The sequence below is a fragment of the Puntigrus tetrazona genome, chromosome 17 (assembly GCF_018831695.1).
Source record: "Puntigrus tetrazona isolate hp1 chromosome 17, ASM1883169v1, whole genome shotgun sequence".
Lineage (NCBI taxonomy): Eukaryota > Metazoa > Chordata > Actinopteri > Cypriniformes > Cyprinidae > Puntigrus > Puntigrus tetrazona.
Genome location: NC_056715.1, coordinates 15250131 through 15267875, shown reverse-complemented (window position 1 = coordinate 15267875; position 17745 = coordinate 15250131). Strand labels below are relative to the sequence as shown.

The 17745-nt window shown below is 37.2% G+C and overlaps 1 long non-coding RNA gene across 1 annotated transcript; it reads right to left on the bottom strand.

The window, feature by feature from the left end:
- Positions 1–15962: 15962 nt before the first annotated feature.
- Positions 15963–17302, bottom strand: LOC122362240. The gene is made up of 3 exons (XR_006253079.1): positions 16747–17302; positions 16469–16639; positions 15963–16384 (listed from the first exon to the last, which is right to left on the bottom strand). It is a non-coding gene; the product is annotated as an uncharacterized LOC122362240 (long non-coding RNA).
- Between the last annotated feature and the right edge of the window lie 443 nt (positions 17303–17745).

Below are 17745 nucleotides of genomic sequence, written 5' to 3'. Positions count from 1 at the left end.
TTATCATGACTTAGTACTCCTTTTTTTTTTTTTTTTTTTTTTACAAGTCATAATGCATTGCACCTTGTAAACATAACACCATGTTTGCATTTGTGATCGGTGAAATGACAAATAAGCACTAACGTTACCCTTTACTGTTTAAAAGTCGCATTTAAACAGTAAGTAGCGGGTTCTTTTAACAAGAAAATGTAACTTAAAGATTGTGAGTCAGAAGCACCAGACTGTTCTTTCTTTGCGTAAACATTTGGGAGTCGATATCAAATAAACCCACTCTGTGATGTAGAAAAGTGGGGGCGTGCTTAAACGAGGTGTTTTAGAGAGGTCCCAACTTTTATAAAGAATATCGCTTTGGTTTTGAAACGTTATCTTTGCAACTTTAGGGAACATCTTGTAACACTCCGAAGAGAAAGGAAAACCTGAAACCGCGTCACACGACCCCTTTGACACTGGAAAAAGAGGAAACGTAAAAGAAGAAATGCCGTGTTTGTGTGTGTATGCAAGTAGGTGTCGAGTCCCCACAGATTGTTCTCAGTCTCTCTCACCCAGTCCTCCACCTGTTTTCAAGACTGCACTGCAGTGTTTGTAAATCGCAGCGAAGGCCTGTGAAATCACAGATTTGTTGCAATACTGTAAAGTCCCACAGGATCTCACACTCAGCACCTCAACATTTGGCTTTCAGACATGGAAAACTGAGGAAAACAACAAAAAAAAGACGTTTCCAAGCTGTTCTCAACACAATCTCAGGCAGTTGAATTTGTATGATGTCATTCGTGAATACTGTAGAAAACATTTTTACCCAGACATTCAACACTTACAAAGAAACAGCAATTAAACTGAATCAAATGTGAACATGAAAAAACTGAAAAGGCATTGTGTTGTAAAACACCTCAGTAATCTTTTTTTTATTTTATAAATATTTATTTTATAGATGATGGATATTTTTGGATGGTCTGCTGATCTTCATCCGTACTGTTTTTTTCTAAAAATCACATCTTTATGTACAATTCACATTGAACAAATGAATAAGAAATCACATCACTGTGAAATATTTGCACTTTCTCCTATAGCTTTGCTTTGGTCATGTGTCCTATGTGTGTTTCATATGTAAGATTTGTGATGTCTGAAAATCTCACTGTGATTGAATCAGCTGGATCTGTGATTAGAAACTGAATGAATGATTTATATATATATATATATATATATATATATATATATATATATATATATATATATATATATATATATATATATATATATATATAAATATATTTATATATAATTTATATATTCAAAGGAAGAAGTCCAGTGTCTGCCATTAAGATGGGTGAGATTCAAAATGACAAAACGACAAATGTTCTACATGGATGAATTATGGTTTCCAAAGTACATATGTGTAGTAGAAAAAGTATTTAGATCCTATTTAGATTATTTTAGTTTAGTTTAGTTTTACTTTTTAATTATAAAGTTATTTTATATTAAGAATTATAATTTTACATTAAGTAATAACAGTATTTATTTGAAATGCAAACCTTTTGTAGCAATATGAATTCACTTTTGATAAATGTAATACCTTACCGAATAAAACTATTAATTTCTAAACAAACAAACAAAAACCTTACCGTTTTTCCTCAACTCACTGACCCCAAACTTTGGCACTGCATCACAAAACAAGCTAAAAAATGCAAAAAAGCACAAACATACCATATAGCAAAAAGTAATATATTTCAAATACATTTATTTCATGCTAAGTATAGTTCACATATTTACAAACAGATAATTTGAGACTTTTTCTCAAAGTACAAAATGAGTTGCAATTTAACAGATTTTAAGTACAGGTTTGGTTTAGTTTAGTTTACTCGAAATAAGATTGAAGGCCGTTTTTGTTAATAAAATATAAAAAAAATGTGTTTTGCAATACACTTAGCGTGAAATAAACGCATTTCGAATACATAACTTTTCACAAGCATGCTTTCCTCCTTTCCTGCTTTCTTTCCTCGTAGTCTCTGTATCGTCGCATCTATCATTGGCCGTTTTAATTATACAGTTATAAGATCTGCAATTTTTCACAAAAAAATGTAAGGGATGATCCCCCACAGAGGCAGAGAGAGGTATGAGAGAGACAGCTCTGGTGTATTTGTACGGATGGGGGTAGCAGTGATGGCTTTAGCAGACGTAGATGGAATAAGCTTTGGGGAGGAGACAAAAAAAAAAAACTGTGCATTTTACAGTGCAAAAAGGCTAAAAACAAGTCTGGCCTGTGTGCGTGTAAGAGTTCAGTCGACCTCGTAAACGTCTGAATGCGGCAGAAACGCTTTGCCCGTTCAGAGACTTCAACAGTTTCTTCTGGCGGCTGTTTTTTTATTACTGTCACTTTTGAGTAGCTTTACGGCTTGTTACATCCTATTTACGTGACCAGTTGTACTTTAGAGAAATAATTCGAAAACAAAAATAAGAAAAAAGCACGTTTTGAGGAAGCGTGATATGAAGCCACGCTATGAGGGCGTGCTGTGTGTGTGGATTTCTGTGACTAGTACTGAATGTAATTCTGCATCGAGGATAAGACCAAACACACTGTGAAACCACCAAAGAAAACATGATTTTGATTTAGAGCGCTTGTGTGTATCGCTAGAGGGACACCGGAAGTTCAATCACCGTAAAGCTGCATTTTCATGGCGTGCTGCCCTCTGCTGTTACGTTTAAAAATCGAGCTCGTCTAAATACTAATCTGGTGAATTTCTAAAAATATCCACGATGTGGCGCTAAAGCCGAGCTGTCTGCCTGTTGTGTGCCCTGCTGTGATTTAGTCAAACTATTTTAACCTCACAAGATTATCAAACACAATGCATTATTTAATGAAGAGAGAGAGAGAGAGAGAGAGAGAGAGAGAGAGAAAACAGTATGCGTGTCCTGTGTGGAAACAAAAAGGCCTACCTAAAACCAATTGTTTCACTTAAAGTGTACAGAAAGTAAATGTGTGAGGTAAAAAAAAGCATAAAACATAAACAGTAGGGTAGGATATGTAAGAGAACTGTCATCTTGTGCTCGGAAACATCCTTGTTTTTCGAGTGTTTGATGCGAAACAAAATGTAATGTATTCTGTAACTTTGAGCATTTGTTTTGATTTTAGTTTATTAGTGGCTGATTGTTTTCAACTGTTCAGTTTTGTCTTTAAACTGTAAAAAAAAATACATAAAATAATCAGTTTGGCAATTAAAAAAACATTTGTGCAGCCATCTTGTTAGCTGGAGTGGGAAAAATAACCAAGCAAAGGATATTTCATTAATAAATTAATGCATAGTCCTATATAGAAAATGCGTCTTTTCTGATTTCTTTTGTCATTATATTACAAATGTATCCTTAATATTATTTCCTAATATCCATATATCGCTTTGTCACTTATTTGTTTATCTCCAATTGTTTATTATTTTAACTTATGTTCAACTATTCTATATTTAACCCTGTTGTCCATATATCTGTAGCTATTTCAGTGTAAGTGTAAGACTACTGTATTTCATTTTATTGATTGATTCGAAATGACTGTTTGTTATTTGTGCGTTTAGTACCACCATCCATGGATAAAAAATAACGAGCAAGCAAAATTGAGAACACATTTATGTCAGATGCCTCCAACTTCAATTTAAAAATAATTCGTTTTCGGGGAAAAAGGTTCAATATTGTTATGGAAACCTGATCGCATTTTCATTACCAAATAAATCTGTGTTTAAATATCTTCCTTCCCCATGCTGTGTATCTTGCATGAATGGCTTACGCCAAACCAGCTGTGTTTCATTCTTTTTATTTATCACCAAGTCTGTTATTTACCACAAAGAGCACCGATACCAATACGGAAAAACGTGATAGTTGTGTCTATGTTTGTGGCTCAGCTTTTCGCCCATTTCAGGATAGTACGCTCTCAATGTACCATCAAAACCTCAGTTGTTTTCATTTATATGCGTGCACTGGTACAGAAATCATTTGTATTTTTCTCCTGAAAAGGATAACAAAATTATATAAAATGTTTTAACCGAGCACAAAATCAAGTATGTACCCTGTAGCCTATTTATATAAGGAGGATGTTTGACATGGAAAGAAAAAGAAGTATGAACAGACTGACATGTTTACTGAGAATCAAAAACAGTCTCTCTGTCCCGTCTCTTGTGTCCTTTCTTTTGTCAGCTGTGGTCAACCCTTAAAAAAAAGCACTTGTCCTCAGTCTTTATTCTTTTTTATTCTCTTTCTCTTTTGTAGTCAGCAGTATTTGCTCTTGAATGCTGCTTCCTGCTTTGACTCGAACTAAATAAAAGGACCCTCGTCATCCCACAACCCTCCTCCACCCAGCTCTAAACAAGAAAAGAAACAAATACACTAGTCTTTATTCCAGGAAAACAGTTGCTGAGAATGGCCAACGTTTTTTTTTTTTTTTTGATAAAGGGCCTACATGTTGCACAGCGGGGCCCGGGGCCCGGGCCGTGACCCCAGCATCAACTGGCCCCCCGATTATTCTCAACTGTGTCAAAGAATGGGAAGAGAAAAAGAGCTCTCTCTCTTTCTCCAGACATGCTGCCCCTCTTCCAGTGTCGCTTTGTATTGGGTAACGGACACTTTGATCAAAGACTAATTATGGTTTCCTGCCTGGCGCTCTATTGTCCATTGATTTCACTGAGTGTAGAAGAGACATCAGCATGCCGTTGTCTTCATAACGATGAGAGGCTTGTGTCCGATGCCGTGCCCTGTTCATTTTTTACTGGTACGTGCTTGTTTTGGACTGTTCACATGCACACTCGCACACTGATACTCGAGTTATTGGCAGTGCTTGGTACAGTACTCATACTACACTAAACTACGCTAAACACTAAAAATGACTTCATAACGACTGCAATTAGTTAAAAAGAAGTGTGCTTAAAGTGAAAATGAAAATTCTGTCATCGTTCACTCGTCCTCGAGTTGTTGGTTGAGGATTTAAAATACATGATACATTTGAAATCATTATTTAAACAATCTCTTATTTTGTTTACAGCATAGTAAAAAGCACATGTAAAACACCTCAACTGTGTTATTCAGTATTACATTTAAACAATATTTTAATGTACAAAATTATAATTTAATATTTAAAATATATAAATATAAGTATAAGAAGTAGAAACTTGAAATAAGTGTAAAAAAATATATGTGAAAACATACAGACAATATACACTTATTTTATTTTGTGCATTAAGGATAAATTATTATTTTATGCAGGATGAAACTAAAAGTTTATCAGCTTACCTCAAAGTGTAGGTGTAGGATTTTCTGGAGTTTAAAGGGATTTGCTGCAACCACTTGTGCCGTAGACTTGTTGGGCAGAAGTGTGATTTTCCATTTCTAAATGGTATAATTAAAGGGAAAAGGACAATAAATGGGCAAAAATCATACATTAACAAAGAATCTCAGTTATAGTTGGTGGTAGGCACTTTTGGCTTAATAGGCAATCCCACAGCAATGCTTCTTGGACAACCTTAGCAGTGACTTTTTCACAGGCTAGTATTTCTTGCTTTTTTATGAAATGTAAAAGTCTAATGATACCTGTTTATGAATACAGCATGCATTCACAAGCATTAGTGGTTGATTTCCCAGCAGGCGTAACTAAACTGGATGTCTACAGTAGACGTCTGAAACATGGCCACCCCATATAAACACCAGATTTAGCGACCTCATTTCTGCTTCTCATGGAAATCTAAGTCTCCAAAACGCCCCATTTATAAACATACATGTTGTTGATCACCCGGCCAAGCCCAAACAACACATGGACGGCTGTCAGCTTCCTTCAGCCCAAATAATTCCACCACCAGACATCTCCGCGGTCCAGAATCATCCGTAAGTAAAACGAAAAGCAGCATGATTGGGGAAACTAAAGGTTTCTAAGTTGATGAAGCACTGTACTGTGGTTTTGGTGGGGGGAATAAATGCCAAACCTGTTCTCATATGCAACCGTTTTCACATCTGCCCCACAGCTGCTGTGCTGGCCAGGGGTGCGAGAGAGATGAAGAAGAGCAGGGGGAAGAAATAGAGTGGAAAATGGGCAACATACACTATAAATGACTTCTATACTCGTGAACTGCGTGAAAGGGGCACAAAGGCCAGTCATATGGGTGCGAGACATTATTTGTCTTTGCAACCAGTAAAAACAACAGAAACAGTAAAAATACTTAACTAATGTATTTACACAGCTTATAATACAAAGGACTTGATGCATATACTCAATTTTAAAGGCAAAACATGTTATGGACAGTGAATCTTTTATAATGCAAATACGAGGTGAGAATGTAGATAAGTGTGTCTTGCTTTTTCCTCCTATTGTTTCATTTGTCCTCTGTAACTCCATAATGAAAATGGTGAAAGGATGAAGAATTTAAACCTGCAGTTCTCACTGTGTCCAGCAGGTGACATCTGAGCTCCATGATAGCTGATTAGCCCACCAAAAAAAAAAAAAAAACAGTCTAACCACAACTCAAAACTGGCTCAATGATTTGACAGTGATACACAGTCTTCCTACCCAACCAGAAATCTTATGAAATAAACCCAGACCCAGAGGAATACTTTTAGAAAGCGCATAACCATGTGCACTCAGGATTAGCCGTTCCATTAGCAAAGGGCAAAATGATCATCTGTAGAGCTTCATGGCTGGCTTAGAGTGAAATATAGGCTCAAGTGTACTCTGCTCCTTACAAACAATGTGTGCTTTCGTTTTTGTGATCTATGTTAGGTCACACGTCTCGCATGCAGGCTATGTATTCATCCGCAAGCAGCATTGTGCTGAAAATATGAATTCGATAATTGCGGAGCCCTCTGAACTTGCATGGTTCTTAATGGTTGTAACTGACAGGTAGAAAAAAACTGGAATGCTGCTCAGTAGGTTAACTAGAACACTGTGTGAAGAGGCAACTCGATGCATATCTTTTTTGGAATGAGGATGTATGACAAAAATAAAAATAAACATATATAAAAGGCCAGGGATTTTGTATTAAAAGAAATTAAAAGCTTGTCAGAGAGACTGAACAGGTAAATAAGCTGGTGAGGTTTTTGATACAATTCCAGAAAAAGACAGCATTTCTGTTTGTTGATTTCCTATCCTATAGTGCTTTTCACAGTAATTGTCACAAAGGAGGTTTACAAGGATCAGTGCTCTAAGCGAGAAAGCTAGGCAAGGACAACGATGGCGAATAAAGCCCCTCTGATGATAATAATAGAATGAGGAAGAAAACTTTGGAGGAACCAAGATTTAGCAGGGGAACCTTCTTCTGTTGGTCAGCACTGTTGGTTAGAAACTTCTGTTGATTAGAAGGATCTATTTTGTAATGTTAGCAACATCGTCTTTAAAAAAAGAAGTTGAGACAGTACAAGTACGTGTAAGATAGGACCAGTACGCTCAAACTCTCTAGGTCTTGTACGAACACTCCTGCATTTTGAACTGCTTTGTTTAAGATTACTTTCGGGGGAACCCAGCATTATAATCTTACAGCTATAAACACATGGCTACGTTATCCGCATCATGTATGCGTTTTCTTGTCTTAGTATTTATTCCAGGCTTCCTTACAATATCATCTACTGGGAGCATGCTGAAGGAGAACATCAAAGGTCTTAAGACAGAGCCATGTGGCTCTACATAATTTTACCTGCATCAAATCATACAGTTTGACATTTAGATTTATAAAATGTAAACCAGGCAAACCACAGCACACAAAGGTTCTCAGATCAAAGTATTTTAAGATAAAGATAAGTTCGACATTAATAAATAAATAAATAAATATTACAACAGCAGCTATACTGTATGTAATTGTGATTTAATGGGGCTTAATATTGACTCAAACACGGTTTGACATGAAGCATGATTACTGTAGAACATTTTTTTTTTAGAAAATAAGATATTGGAAAAGAAAGTACCTGATCAAACAATGGGCTAAAACAGCAATAGTAACAACAACAAAGCTAAAGAACACAATTAGGTCCAGTAATAAATGAGTTACCAGAATATTTTTTGTGTGACGGTACCCTTATAAATGATCTTTACTGTAAAAATAATTGCATTATAATAATTTAATTAAATTAAAAAACAAATAAATACTTAACAAATGGCTTTTTTTTTTTAGATTACCATTAAAAGAAGATTGAAAGCAACTCAACATTCACTAAACAACTCTCTTTATCAATGCTTGATAAAAAGAAAAATGTACTGGGCTTTGTTGAAGCCCATGAGGGGACACAGCAAGACGGAAAAACAAACAGCAAGTAGAGAACATGTAGACACAGACTTCATACATCAGACTCGCTCCCGATACTAACCACATCACTCATAATAATGAAGGAAATGAGGCATCAAGAAAGAGAGAAAGATGAAAAATGAGATTCTGCTGCTGTACGCTGCATGTGGCCCGAGTATTTGTGTGTGTTAGGGTATACATGCGTATGTCTACGACTGCTGTCATGTGTGTCAACAAGCCAATGCCTGTCCATAAATCTGCATGCCTGTGCATGTGTGTATGCCGCGTGTGTATTTGTTGGCATATGTGTAAGTGTGTCATGAGTATGTGTGTGCTCCATTCAGCTACAGACAAGCAACCCCACCTTTCTCTTTCACTGTTTGAATGAGAGAGTGAAAAGGCTTTTGGTTGTAATTACAGTAATTAATGATTTTTTTTCTTCCTTTCCACCAATGAAAAGTGCCCTGACCTCATCCACCTTTCCCAGCGCTGCTGGATGTGGTCTGTTCTGTAAGGAGATCCCCCTGTTTATGTTCAAATGGGTGTTGCACTACGTTCTTCTATTCAACCATTGGCCCTTTTATGCGCTTCACTTCCCCCGGGTGTATAGGTGTGCTTGAGTGTGTCTGTGCAGAATAACCGCACAATAATAACGTGTTTGCATTTCTGTGCAGTGAACATGGCCATATGTTTATTTTCATTCACAGCCAACCTCAGGACTGACGTAGCTGTACATTGTATATAAAATATTTACTTCACAGATGAATGTACACACTTTTTACATACACATACACTGACATACACGAGATACAGTAAGTGTCTTGACACATCAAACGCCTCAGGTATTGTTATCATTAGCGTTAGCTTTTAGCTAAAGCCATTAAGGTCCTTGTTGGTTACTACTGGTAGTTTGTCAGCTTCTGGTGGCATGTTAAAACCACTAAATCGTAATGGAATATGTTCAAAAACACAACCATTTTTTTAATGGTTTTAATAGTAAAATTGGTTAAAATGCATTATTATTATACAAAAAAGCCGCTAACTTGAAGATGTTGAAAACATAATACTCACAAAGTGCAAGGTTTTGTGGGTAACATTAGCTTTAAAACATACCTTCATTGGATATAGTAAATATATGTGGGTAACTTTGCAAAATATACAAATTTGACAATATGCAACATTAGCAAAGAAACTCTGCAAATGCTAAAAAATCCACTGAAATAGTATGCTGGCATTTGAGATAAGCTGATTCTAATCTTGAATCTATTAAGGATGAACAATATGCTAAAGGAGTAATGACTGTTGTTTACTGTATAAACAGTTAAGGTTTCTTCATTGCAACTGCGCAAAATCTTCATTGATGCTGCAAGCAATCTAGTTTTCTTTAGCTTCTTTATACACTATTCACTTGCACTCTATGCATTCCATTAGAAGATTTCCTATCTTAGATACACGTAAACATACTTGGACATGTCCAATTCTATCCAATCACACCACATGCCTACATGGTGAAAGGGGGTGGAGGGTCTTTCGATATCATTCGACACCTATTACCCAGAGACAAACACAAGACCTGCTCACCCCGCTGAAACTCGTTCACTCATTACCCCCAGCCTGGGCCAGTGACCTCTTTCCTTATGAATACAATACAATGATGAATGACGACAGAAGATACACATTTACTACTCTGGGGGAAGCCAGGTCTATAAGCAGAGGTGTTTAGTACTGATTGCTCAGCGGAGAGAGTTTGAGATTATGAATTAGGGCCACAGGTAGAGAGATGTGTCTTTGTGGTGAAGCCATAAACAAAAGACCCCCCAAATCCCCATCATCCCTTTTTCCTCCTGCCTGCCTCCCACGAGCCTTTGCGGCTTCGCCCCTCAAATCACACATACAGAGAAGGAGCCGTGTAAATCTGGCTCCCAGTGGGAGAGAGAAAGGCTGGGGAAAATAAATCTGGCACAGTTCACAGTAAGTTCAGCCAAGTCACGGCTCCGAGTTCTCTCATTCATTCTCTCTCCAATCTTTGTTATCTTTCTGTCATCGGTTTACCCCCATACTGGTGAATCTCCTTTCATTAAGTGTTTATCTTACGAACAGCCTTTCACAACGATCTACACTGTCTGTCACATTCAACTTACCTGCCGCTTCACAACGCATTTAAGGCGGTTCGATTTAACGTTTCTGAAGAAATTGTGAGTGCTTCTGCATGCTAAACACCCTGATTCTAGCTCTTACAAAAAAGACGTTCATTCAACTGTGCAATGACTTTTTTCAAACCAAAAGCAAGAGTTTATATTTCAGTCTACTTTTTATGTGCTTTTTTAAATATTATGCACGCTAATAAGCTACTAGTTTGAATTGGTCCCTTTACTAAAGTGTCAGCCAAAATTATACTTAAGTGTACTGATGAGTATACAGGATAATCCAAGTATATTTGACCTAGTTTTTATACTGTTGTGTTACAATTAAAGTATACAATAAAGCATATTTTACAAGCAAAAACTCAGCCAGTAATGAAATAGTACATTTTAAATGAACTGTACTACTAGTACAGTTATTTTAGCATACTTCATAAACAACACTTGGAAAATATTCTTGAATTTTTTTGCAAGGGAGTAATGTGGATGGTTGCTAGGGCATTGTTTTAACCCAAGTGTCCATGATATTAGTGCTTAGTCCTTATACCTAGTCCTTATTCCTGCCAACCTGACAGAAATTGGTAAGCATACTCACTTTGAAATGAACATGCACACACATAATTTGAGATAGAATTCGTGTTTGTAGCACAAACAGTGCTGGATAGGTTACACATTAAAATTTATGTAAGTTACATAAGTGTGAGCCTTAGCAACCAAAAATAATCTGGACTGAAGTGGATGCAAAGGCATGTAGACAATCTGACCTTTTCATAACAAGATACTGGCTATCTATATAGACTCATAAAAACGAAACTGCAAATATGTCGGCTGGCAGTTCACAGTAGCAAGCCAATGAGTACATGTTGTTTGTTGGGAGCAAGAGACGCGGATGTTTTGAAGATTGACGAGTTCCAGACGGTTAATGAAGACGGATGTGAAGACATGGATTGCCGGAGCATAGAGATTTCTGATTCTGACCTCTAACCTTTGATGGAGAGAGGGAGAAAGACGAAAATAACAGCCTGAAAAACTCTAAACATCAACAGTTTGAATTTGAGAAGCCATTGTTGAGTCCTTGCTGGTTTCATTCACATTGAACTGTTTGGATAAGTGTAATATCTGTTACGTTCTTACCATGTGTATAGTTGTTCATGTACTGTAGGCGTTCTAATTCAACAACATGAATTGGTACAGTAATCCTGGTATTCAGTGTTTTAGATCAATGCATTTACGCTCTATTTAAGATGTATATCATTGGTTTAGATGGAGATCAGTGCAGATCTATGGCCTATTGTTGTAATGACCCTCCCTCCCCTAATCCTTCTTCCTAATAAAACATGAGCCAAGCACCTAAGGGAGTGGCTGTGGTGTTAAATTACCTGAGGTCTGTAATTACACACACACACACGACTCTTTCAAACACACATGCACACACTGATTATGTATAGTAGACGTAAAAAAAAAAACGCGGGCGCAGACGTTCGCACAGTGGATCAAATATATTTTCGCATCGGCTACGTCTTGTAGTTGAGCAAATTCATGGAAACGTCCACAAGGATTGGGGAATTGGTCATCTGACCAGGCAGTTCTGTTAATCAGCTCACGTAGAGCACATCAATGGCCCTGATGACAGAAGACAAAACCTGAAGACTTTTCTTAAAGAGGATCTGGGAACAAAACAGCTTTCTTTAATCGCAATGTCCCAGCAAATAACCCCGAGGTGAGGGGTCGGAGGTCACGACCCCGTTGGAGAGGGGTTGAGTCTCTGCAGTGCTCATGGCTGAACCAGCTGTAATAATAGATGACAGGCCAGAAACAAGGCCGGAGTTAAAATCCAGATCTTGGTGAGGTATCATAGAGAGCTTTCTTTTCTCATATGGATACATATGGCCTTAAGGCCTTAGGTCAGGGGAGAGCACTCACACACTCCTATCTCGTTCCCTGACTAAAACCAATATGTTCTCCGAAGCTAATAGTGGACAAAAAATAAGTTTATTGTTTGTTATGCTAACTATGGATGTTACCATTGGCTAGCATTGAGCAATTTAACTGCAACATCTCCCTCAAATCACAAGATACTCACTCATAAACACTCACAAAACTGCATACAAATCTCAAACTAACAGGTCAAATGTGTACATATTCTTGTATTCACTAAACAGATGAAACAGTACCCAGATGACCTACTACCTCTGCTGATATTCTAAAGACCCAATTAATGCTGTACTATCCCACGAGGCCTGGCTAGAGGAGCAGCTTACTTGAAACATCACAGCTCAAGTCCCATGACAATACAGAGAATTTTTGGATTTCATTCATCCTAGAGACATTACTACTAGCCTATATAAAATATTCAGTCAGCTTTTTTGTAGCGGGGGTTTGCTAAGTAAAGCTTAATACGGATGAGGATAGCCTTAATGAGGTGCAATATTACATGTCTGAGAGATTAAATTTGTGATTTTGCCTAGATATCAATAAAATGGGAAAATCATTTAAATTCATACTTACACCGAAGACTGAATACACTGAAGGATATTAAATTGGGCCATATATTTGTGCACAAATATTATAGATTTGCAAATTTCGAATGTCAGAGAAAGCTTTACAGAAATAACAACATTTTAAAGTGTTTTGTTTGTTTCTTAAGAGAGCATTGTTTCTTAAGAGAGTTTGTTCCCTTAGAGAGCATTAAGATTCATGCACTTGGCACACGTTTCTTTCAACTTACACTGTATTGAAGGCACGCTTTTAAAATCAGTTTATACATGATCATATTTGTTAAGATTAAACTTGTGATCTTTGCATTGCCATGTAAAAATGGTGTAAATAATATAAAAAGTAGCGTTTACAATAATCACAGTTTCTGCTTATTGGCTGTAAATACGTTTGAACCACAACATACATGAATTTGACAGTTGGGCAACAATAGGAGAGATGTGCCCTACTTTAACCCAAACTCTGCAATTTCTTAAATATAATAACCTCCTATTGTCTTCATTTGACGGGGAATTGGTAAAACTCACAAGACAGGACATAAACATACTAATACATGCACAAGAGATCTGTTGAAGAAGCTGGCGGGGGGCTTGTGAACCAGTAATGAGTAGCACACATTAAAGAGCTGTTCTTCTAGCATGCAATCTGCATCACAGAGACAGTTATTAACCTTGACTGCATCCCATGTGACCCGCTCCACCTCTGACTGTGCCTAATGGACCTTGCATGATCATCTTAGACGATATGTCACATATGTCAAAGACAGGCCAATCATTTAACAGCTTTCTCAGTTTACCAGTGGGCATGCAAAGATAAACTGACCTGTCGAGAAACTCAGAGAGCACTTTTAAAATTCAAGTTTTGATAAATGTATGTTTAAATGGTATTAACATATTAGCTGTTTATTAGTAGATACTTATAAACATATTCAGCATAAACTTATTTTACATCTCTAATTTTCCCCAATACCTGCACTTAACAACTACCTTACTAACTATTAATGCGCAGTTAATTAGGAGTTTATTGAGGCAAAAGTTGTGGTTAATTGTTTGTTAAAGTGCCCTGGGTAATGAAATATTTTGGTTTTGGGAGTCTCCAACAACAGGTTGACATGCATTCAAGGTAAAAAAAAATTATTGTCTTATAATATGCATTTATTATTACCTTACTTGCTCAATGCCTCCCAAATGATTCACTCAACTATTAATTTTTTAAAACACCTCCTTTGTATGGCATTAATGCATCATTTGTGAGTGCAGTCATGATACTTTTACCATACCATGATACCATGATACTTTTTGTACAATTTTTTATGAAAATAAAGTTAAAGAATGCCATTTATTTTAAACACCTAAATTGCTAGTTTTTCAACAATTACTACCTCCTTGTTAAAGAAATGCAGTTTCTTACAACTTTCTTTAACAATTTAATGCAACAGATTTCACTACCTGTGTCCATTCACGTAAAATTGCATAACAAAAGCGAATATGTTGCAGAGTATCATTCCAGCTTAGAGGTACACCTTAAGAAGATTCCTGAGTAAGCATGCAAGACCATCCTCATGAGTTATACAATAACGTCTGAAAGAGATGGCAGACAGTGATAGTGAAGACAATAAACTAGCAGCAATCAGAGAGAAATGTCAAGCAACTTTTCTGTCAATCGCTCTGAGAACTGCTGATCACACATTTCTGCTCTGGGCTCTGGTTAAGTGAGTTCCTCTCGACCATGTGGCCTGATGTTGACTGATTGTTGGCAATCAGCTGACAGGAAACACACACCAGGCCCGTCGAGCACAGCTAATGGAGAACATACACCAAAAGGCCATCGAGACGGTCGTCACCTTTGACCCCCTGGGCCGCATGCTTGTGGAGGTCTTGTAAAATAAACTGAACTAGAGCGTGTGCATATTATTGAACACTGCTTTCGTTAATCAAGACAGTGACTCACACCTTTTAAAAACAATTTAGGAAGTTTTCTTCCACAGTTTCATTCGTCATACGCTCATGTATCCAACTGTAATGCTCCAGCAGCGCTTTGACCACCGGCAAGGAAAGGATGAGACAGACAATGGAGTGTCTGTCTCAGTCCAGCTGTGCGGCTGACCCACAACTTCCTGCTCAAGGATGGTCTTCAGCCAGACTTCATGAGAGACGAGGAAAGAGACAGACTCCGTGAGAGGGGCCGTTGTGCTGCTCTCTGTCGTCTGTGTCGGTGTTGAGCCATGGACACTATACTCTGACAAAGTATATCACACAGGAAAAAAAAAATCACAAATGAAATCTTAAATGATTCTGGAGCGGAAATTGGATAAATGGAGACCCATTTTTATAAATATGTTTGCTACACGCCATTAAAGTACTACATATAAACCAGTACATTGTATTAACTTATTATGATTAATATTATTATTATGAATTATACTTCCTCTTAGAAATAAGAAAAGAATAAGAACTATGAATGTACTTATTTTGTAAACCAAATATTAGCACTAACAAGAGCAACAGCAGTAACAATAATAAAATAATATATTGAAGAAAACTAATTAAAATAGCATAAAAAATAGCATTAATAATTAACATTTATACTGATTATTTATAATAATAATTATAATAATATTAGTAGTAGTAGTAGGAAGAGGAGGCGGAGGAGTGGTAGTAGTATTTGCATTATTATTAATTCCTCTTAGTCCAACTTTAAAATAGTTCTAAAATCTTTTATAAATCTTTAAGATACTTCAGTCATCTATTAAGTAATATTCAGTCTGATGTTAATTTGAGTGCTATGACACATATTCGAGTGCATATATTTCAGTGAGTTACTGGTTTCATGTTTTTTAGTTTCAGAAACATTACATTTGCATGACTCAACAGTTCTCAGAAACCTTGCCAATAACAACCAACACTTGTTTTACTGGCATTTCTAACTAAATGCATCACTTCGTCCTTTTATCACTTTATATAACATTTAAGAAAAAAAAAACAAACATTTAACACAAAGTCTATACTTGCAGTATAACAGGAAAGAAACTCAGTTCTCAAGTTCTATGAAAGCAATCCTTCAACAACATTCTCAGGTGTTTCAGAATGCTGTCATTGGGTGAGTGAGTTTTGTTTTAATCTATAATGTTGTGCGAGGGCTTTTTGTATCTACTTCTTTTTGTCTTTGTTACCTAATATATTTCTCTTGTCTGTGACACCTGATAGTGCGGGTCCATTAGTCGCCCGTGTTTACCTCAGGTGTGAAGCGGAGCCGTGGGGGTTGAGGATGGGACGGCTAACCATTTTCAACCCTTTTGGAAGACGGCGGTTATAGACAGATTTTGCCTTAAGAAGGCCTGGGGTGGCGAGTTGATCTATTGTACCCCTGAGTGACGAACAAGGATGTGAAGGGGGGAAGAAAAATCCACTTGTTCGCAGTTCATTCAGCAGAGCTGCCCCGAGGAGACATGGCCCGGGTGAACATATTTCATCACGCTCATAAAGGACAGAACGAGGAGGGGGGAAAAGACTAAGAGAGGGGAAAAGAGGTTGTTAATAGAGAGTCGACTTGAATGAGACAAGCATAGACTAGCAGGCTGAATCTGTAGCTCACTGTGTTTTCTCCATTCTTAAAGGGAAGCGTATTGTCCATTCAGAATTCTCCCACAGTCTCCCACATCCCTCCTCTCCTGTACTCCATCCATTCATCCATTCACAATACCTGCAGCATCAATAAATATTCACCAGCTCCACACTGCAGGGAAGAAAGGAGAAAGGAGCCCGGCTGAAAAGAAAGGACAAAATAAGGATGAAAAAAGAGAGGAGCAAGGCCAAAAGGGGGAGAAGAAGAAAGAGAAGAAAAGGTTGGGAGTTGGAACTAGACAAGCTTACCAAAAGCTGGGCAAGGTGCTGGCAAAGAGCCAGGAGGGAGAAACAATACCCCGCCCTGCCGGCTCAGTGAGCGCTCTATAGAGACTCACTGAAGCATTGGGATACTGGAAGAGAGAGGGGCAGCTGCAGCTCCGAAATCCCGCCAAAGGAGGGGAGGGAGAAAAAGAAAGAAGGTAAACTTTGGCTGAAGACTCGGTACCAAAGCATCTTGTGTTCAGCATCACTTCGCATGGTCCCTCGGAGATTAACGACATTCACGTTCATCGCTAATGTCAGATTTATGGGAATTTCTCTGTGCGAGACAAGGAAAGAGAGGGATTTCATGTAGATTTCATGTCATTACATCAATTTATTCTAATGCTAATCAGATTAAATAGAGGAGATCGACAAAAAGGGGCTTTCTCCATGTATTGCGTTGCTCAGAGTTTGCTCTTCTAAAGCTCCTTGAGCACAGATCTTCGTTCCAGTTCGTTCCGTGCCAGCCGGCCCCTTCTGACGTGAGCCAGTGTCTGTACTGAAAAACGTATCTAGTTTAAATTACTGTTAAAAACTTATAGCTGTGGTTACCGGAAATAAAAGTGATATTAAACATATATTATGTGATTTTGCCTATATATTGTAGTACTAATAACTAATTTAGGTAGACCATGTATGCAATTAAATAATAAAAAAAAAAGGATTCTGACTCTTTTCTCAGAATTGTTATAAACATCATCACGTGACAATGAAGAAGGAAAACTCAGTTTTGCTACTACAGGAATACATTTGAAAATATATTAAACAGAAAACTATTATTTAAAATTCTAATAATATTTCACAATATCATTGTTTTAACTTTAGTTTTTTACTTCTGACCGTATAACTTTAGCTTTCCTAATAGGATAAGATATTTTAAATGTTTGACTAGTACAGTAGGTTTAAACCTTACATGGTAATAATTGTGATTGTTATATTATTACACTGCAGTATTGACATACGTTTAAGAGAATGGAGGTAAAA